Raw genomic sequence first — 6,282 nt, 5'->3', positions numbered from 1 at the left:
GTCCACAACAATATTTAATGAGGTTAACTTATAACTCCTTGTGGTTAGTCTGCACGAGATCAACAAGCTTGTTTGCTTTGCGGCCGCTTTAAATACAAAATAAGCATTCAATCTACGTTAGAGCGTCTGAGCGCTCACAAATCTTTCTGCAGTGTCGTGAGCAGAGTGGCAAGAGCGATTTTTGATGCTCTAGATGCCGGCGGTGTGAACGCACAGTTAGGCTTCGGCTATGGCTGTAGTGTTGTTGTGAAAGTAGGGGCGGAGCATAGAGACTATGCCGTTTCTCGTTTGTTACTCTAAAGTAGACCAATTCACTTTATTGAGGCATATTGCCCCCATCTGGTATGGAATGTGGAGTATGACTTGATTTATTTTTGCCAAACATTACAGATGGCACCTTTAATAAATAAAACATTTTTTAAAAATCAAGGAAATTTATCTGCCAATTTTTTAATTTTGCTGTATCTAAAACGTACCGAACCGAACCATGACACCAGTGTATAGTATCGGACCGAACCGTGAATTTTGTGAACCGTTACACCCCTAATTGATATATATATATATATATATATTGTGACATGCGTCCCGAGCGCTCGTCAGCGTCGCCCTGGCAACACAGTGGAATCACCTGCACTAGCTCGTCACGGGCTGAGCGGCCGCACCTGCAGCTCGTCAAGCGGCGCCTACTTAGGCAGAGGAGGAAAGCAGTGTGGTGAGGAATGTCTCCCGACGAAGACACTAACCCTTGCCTCCTCTGTTTCAGAGAGCAGCGTGTGACCGTCAGCCCCAACCAGGAGAGCACAGCACGGGATCCACCACTCAAGACACAGAGAGCACGAGGGACTTGGAGCACCACGGAGAGCACCGCCTTCACTCAGAGCACCATTCATTGAATAAATCCTTTCTCTGTCCATCGGTTGTCGTGTAGTTCCTCACCCCGCCACACTGGTGGAGAATGCGGGCAATAGTGTGAGGTGGACACCGACAACCGACCCCCGAGGAGATCGTTAAAGCCACCCGTTTTTTTTTTTTCTCCCTTTCATTTGTATCTGCTCTGTTTCCTTAGGCGGCCGCTCCTCCCCCGGCATGGATGAGCTGCTTAAACACCTCACCGAGGTGAGCATCCGCCAGCAGCAGATAATGGAGCACATGGCCTCACGTCAAGGAGACGCCGAATGTGAGCTCACCGCCCTCCGCGCCGCCGCCCACCGCACGCCGCTGCCTGACCCCCGTGTCCAAGCCGTCCAGCTGATGCCACGAATGACGGCGCACGACGACGTGGAGATGTACATTCAAATGTTTGAGGCCACCGCGGTCCGGACCTCAGGAGTCAAATCAAATCACCAATGAGCTTCATGAGCAAGGGCAAGCCACAGTTGATCTTCCTGAACCCAGTCAAATCACCACAGATCTACCAGAGCCTCTTCACGTCTCCGCTGAACTACCAGAGCCTCTTCACATCTCCGCTGAACTACCAGAGCCCCTTCACATCTCTGCGGAACTTCCAGAGCACCGTCACGTCTCAGCCAAACTTATTGAGCGCTCAACCTATCCTGTCATGGCCAAAGAGGCCATCATCTACCATCTCCTCAGGGCCACAGAGGCCACCCTCCTGTGCCATCGATCCCACTGTGGTGGTCTTCTGGGCCGCCCTGGTGGGCTGCTGTCTCGACCACACAGCTGTGGTGTTCTTCTGCGCCGCTCTGGTGGGCTTCTGTCTCGACCACACGGCTGTGGTGGTCTTCTGCGCCACCCTGGTGGGCTTCTGTCTCGACCGCACGGCTGTAGTGGTCTTCTGCACTGCCCTGGTGGGCTTCTGTCTCGACCGCACGGCTGTGGTTGTCTTTGGCGCCGCCCTGGTGGGCTTCTGTCTTGACCTCATGGCTGTGGTAGTCCTCTGCACCGCCCTGGTGGGCTTCTGTCTCGACCGCACATGTGTGGTGGTCTTCGGCGCCACCCTGGTGGGCTTCTGTCTCGTCTGCTCAGCTGTGGTGGTACTCTGCACTCCCCTGGTGGACGTCAGTCCCGTCTGCTCGGTTGTGGTGGGCTCCAGTTCCATCTGCGCCATCCCGGTGGGCTCCTGTTCCACCTGCTCCACCCTGGATTCCTGCCCGGTCGGCTCTGCCCTGGGACCCTGAATTTTCCGTTTCCTCCTGGCCTCTTTGTTTTGTTGTTGTTGTTTTCACTTCCTGTCTCTGTTTCCCTCTATGGACCTGGCCCTCCGTCCCTCCCCCTTATCCTCCACCAGTCCACCTTGCTCCTGGTCTCTGTGTTCATTGGTTTGTTTTTGTATTCGATGGAGCATCTGGTAGCTGCTCCTTAGAGGAGGGGGTAATGTCACAGTGTCTGGTCTGTGTTTCCCTGGGTGTCCACTAGTGGTCTTACTTCCACATTAGAATTGCAGGTGTGTAAAAAAAAGTTGATATTGTTGTCATGCAGACAAGAGCCTGGTCTGTCAACGGTCTCCCTTTACAGCAGCAGTGCGCCAGCGCCGCGTCAGGCACGCTTCTGGTGTGTAAAGACACAGAATCCACCACGCTTCTGGGACGCTTCAGACACGCGGCGCTCACGCCACTCAGCCAGTGTGTCACCGGCCTTAACTTTTGGCGCTCACGTCTAGCGGACGAACATTGTTGCCGGAGCTACTTCTCTCTGTTTACATCTATGGCGAGTCACGCAGGTACTGTGCTACTCTGCAGCGTTGCCGACCCCAACCAGACTAAAATAGTCAGAATATAAACACTTATTATAAGGGTACCGTAGTGATTCAGGAAAAGACAAAAACATGGTTTGGGAAAATAGATTTATGATGTACTCGCTCATTATATATATTTTTTACATTTTCGACACAAAACAACACTGGCACAACCCTGCGCTGATTTGACCAGTAGAGCTGGGCGCGGTGGATTTTTGTGGTATCTTATATTTTTAAGGCATGTTTAAACGTCACAGAGTCAGTGAGCGTTAGGGGAATAGAGGATGTTATTCATGTTATGTTGCTGGCGTGATGTTATGAGGACGCTGCTAATAAAGTTGCATAAGAATACATTTACATTTACATTTATTCATTTAGCAGACGCTTTTATCCAAAGCGACTTACAGATGAAGACAGTGGAAGCAATCAAAAACAACAAAAAGAGCAATGATATATAAGTGCTATAACAAGTCTAAATTAGGTTAACACAGTACACGTAGCATGTGATTTTAACTAATATAATAAATAAAAAGAAAACAGAATAAAAAAAAATAAAAGAATAGAGCAAGCTAGTTAGAGGTCTTTACACACACACACACACACACACACACACACACATACATATACAATTGCATAATAAATGAAAAGAAAATAGAATACAAAAAGATTAGAGAGGTAGTTAGATTTTTTAAAGAATAGAATTAGAATATTGAGTGTTAAAGTTAGAGGGTCAAATAAAGATGGAAGAGATGTGTTTTAAGCCGATTCTTGAAGATGGCTAAGGACTCGCTCGGATTGAGTTCATTCCACCAGAAGGGAATATTTAATTTAAAAGTCTGTAAAAGTGACTTTGTGCTTCTTTGGGATGGCACAATCAAGCGACGTTCACTTGCAGAACGCAAGCTTCTAGAGGGCACATAAGTCTGAAGTAACGAATTTAGGTAAATGGGTGCAGAGCCAGTGGTAGTTTTGTAGGCAAACATCAATGCCTTGAATTTTATGCGAGCAGCTATTGGAAGCCAGTGCAAATTGATAAACAGAGGTGTGACGTGTATTCTTTTTGGCTCATTAAAAATTAATCTTGCTGCCGTGTTCTGAATTAATTGTAAAGGTTTGATAGAATTGGCTGGAAGACCTGCCAAGAGGGCATTGCAATAGTCCAGCCTGGACAGAACAAGAGCTTGAACAAGGAGTTGTGCAGCATGTTCCGAAAGAAAGGGCTTGATCTTCTTGATGTTGAATAAAGCAAATCTGCAGGATCGGACAGTTTTAGCAATGTGGTCTGAGAAAGTCAGCTGATCATCAATCATAACTCCAAGGCTTCTAGCTGTTTTTGAAGGAGTTATGGTTGATGTGCCTAACTTGATGGTGAAATTGTGATGGAACGATGGGTTTGCTGGAATCACAAGCAGTTCTGTCTTGGCAAGGTTGAGTTGAAGGTGATGGTCCATCATCCAGGAAGAAATGTCAGTTAGACAAGCTGAGATGCGAATAGCTACCGTCGGATCATCAGGATGGAATGAGAGGTAGAGTTGAGTGTCATCAGCATAGCAGTGGTATGGAAAGCCATGTTTTTGAATGACAGAACCTAATGATGCTATGTAGACAGAGAAGAGAGGTGGTCCAAGAACTGAGCCCTGAGGCACCCCAGTAGTTAGATGTTGAGACTTGGACACCTCACCTCTCCAAGATACTTTGAAGGACCTATCTGATAGGTAAGACTCAAACCATTGAAGTGTTGTTCCTGAGATGCCTTTCGCCAGTAGCGTTGATAGGAGGATCTGGTGGTTAACCGTGTAAAAAGCAGCGGACAGATCAGGAAGGATAAGTACTGAAGATTTGGATTCTGCTCTTGCCAGTCTTAGAGCTTCAACAACTGAGAGCAAGGCAGTCTCAGTTGAATGTCCACTTCTGAAGCCAGATTGGTTGCTGTCAAGGAGATTGTTGTGTGTGAGAAATGTAGAGACTTGTTTGAACACAGCTCGTTCAAGTGTTTTTGCAATAAAAGGAAGAAGTGAAACTGGTCTGTAGTTCTCTAAAAGAGATGGGTTGAGGTTGGTTTTCTTAAGTAGTGGAGTTATACGTGCCTGTCTAAATGATGAGGGAAAAACACCAGTGTGGAGGGAAGTGTTGATGATGTGAGTGAGTGCAGGTACAACTTCAGGAGAAATGGCTTGAAGGAGATGAGATGGAATTGGATCAAGCGGGCAAGTTGTAGGGTTGATTAGAAAGGATGAGTTTTGACACTTCTGCCTCAGAGAGTGAAGAGAAGGATGTAAATGAGTGAGAAGGATGTAAAATAAGTTTGCTGGTGATATGAGCTTGACTGATTGTGGTGTGGAAAATTGTGCACTAATGTGTTAAATTTTATTAATGAAAAACGTTGCAGTCGTCAGCTATTAGAGATGAAGCAGGAGGAGGACAAAGAAGTGAGGAAAAATTTTTTTAAAGCATGCGAGAGTTAGATGAATTGTTAATTTTGTTATGGTAGTATATCCTTTTAGCAGAGGAGACATTAGCAGAGAAAGAAGATAGGAGTGACTGATACACAATAAGATCAGTAGTATTTTTGGACTTGCGCCACACCCTTTCAGAAGCTCTAAGCTTAGAACGGTGTTCGCGTAGAACATCAGATAACCAAGGGGCAGAAGGGGTGTTACGGGCTGGCCTGGAAGATAAGGGGAAAACAGTGTCTAAACAAGATGTAAGAGTGGAGCAGAAAGTATCAGTAGCACTGTTAGCATCCAAAGATGCAAACAGTTTAGGGGAAGGAAGTGAAGATGAAACCATTGCAGATAGCCGGGAGGGTGAAAGTGTGCGTAGGTTACGTCAAAAGATGACATGTGGAGGGGTAAGTGATGTGTCAGGGATCATGTTGAGGTTAAGAGTGAGGAGGAAGTGATTCGACGTGTGCAGTGGAGTAACCAGAACATGATCAGTAGAGCAGTTTCGTGTATAAATAAGGTCCAGTTGGTTGCCTGATTTGTGAGTAACAGTAGTTGACACTCGGTTGAGATCAAAAGAATGTAAGAGTGGAGCAGAAAGTATCAGTAGCACTGTTAGCATCCAAATATGCAAACAGTTTAGGGGAAGGAAGTGAAGATGAAACTATTGCAGATAGCCGGGAGGGTGAAAGTGTGCGTAGGTTACGTCGAAAGATGACATGTGGAGGGGTAAGTGATGTGTCAGGGATCATGTTGAGGTTAAGAGTGAGGAGGAAGTGATTCGACGTGTGCAGTGGAGTAACCAGAACATGATCAGTAGAGCAGTTTCATGTATAATTAAGGTCCAGTTGGTTGCCTAATTTGTGAGTAACAGTAGTTGACACTCGGTTGAGATCAAAAGAATGTAAGAGTGGAGCAGAAAGTATCAGTAGCACTGTTAGCATCCAAAGTTGCAAACAGTTTAGGGGAAGGAAGTGAAGATGAAACTATTGCAGATAGCCGGGAGGGTGAAAGTGTGCGTAGGTTACGTCGAAAGATGACATGTGGAGGGGTAAGTGATGTGTCAGGGATCATGTTGAGGTTAAGAGTGAGGAGGAAGTTATTCGACGTGTGCAGTGGAGTAACCAGAACATGATCAGTAGA

The sequence above is a fragment of the Carassius gibelio genome, chromosome B6 (genome assembly GCF_023724105.1).
Source record: "Carassius gibelio isolate Cgi1373 ecotype wild population from Czech Republic chromosome B6, carGib1.2-hapl.c, whole genome shotgun sequence".
Taxonomy (NCBI): domain Eukaryota; kingdom Metazoa; phylum Chordata; class Actinopteri; order Cypriniformes; family Cyprinidae; genus Carassius; species Carassius gibelio.
Note: the sequence above shows the minus strand (reverse complement) of the source record.